This window comes from Fomitiporia mediterranea (assembly GCF_000271605.1).
Source record: "Fomitiporia mediterranea MF3/22 unplaced genomic scaffold FOMMEscaffold_14, whole genome shotgun sequence".
NCBI classification, from domain to species: Eukaryota; Fungi; Basidiomycota; class Agaricomycetes; order Hymenochaetales; family Hymenochaetaceae; genus Fomitiporia; species Fomitiporia mediterranea.
This window is the reverse complement of record NW_006760399.1, coordinates 1,504,508-1,505,182: the sequence shown is the minus strand read 5'-3', so window position 1 is coordinate 1,505,182 and position 675 is coordinate 1,504,508.

Here is a 675-nt window from a genome sequence, read left to right as displayed (position 1 = left end):
AATACTTATGAAAAAGGCAGTATTATCAGGCATTAATACCTTAGAACATCTGTGTCATAGATTGAAGTAGAGTGCTTGCTTTAGAAACACACATGTCTTACTGTATAGGAAAACCTCCTGTAGTAGCAAATGTGACAGTAGCTCATTTTGTTCTATATAACATTTATATTATATATTACAGTTGTAGCTCATGTATTGTTTGATCTTCTTGTGCTCTAAATCAATCCCAATTAAATATGTGATAGAATTCAAAGTATCTAGTAGAACAGTGTAACTTGTCAGAATTGTAATTGAATCAAAGTGACTACTACTAGTCTACTACAGATTGTGTTTGTATTGTACTGTGTCAAAGTCTTCTATACAGTGCCAGAAGGGGTAAGATTTGAATATTATTTAGCTTTCAGGGAAAAGTGTATATATCTGATACATATTATACACTTTCTACTTCTGTTAAACAAAAATGCTTTATAGCAAGTTATACTGTTTTTTTTTTGTATGTGGAACAGAAATGTTGAGGAGTAGGGCATGGAACAGAAATTGCATACATTTTTGTTAAGCATAGTGACACACATAAATGCTTGATAAATGTTTATTTCTTTAATACTTTTGCCTTACCTGTTGATGGAGAGTGGACTGTGAGCTCACATTGTCTATCTATGCAATATTGCTACACAA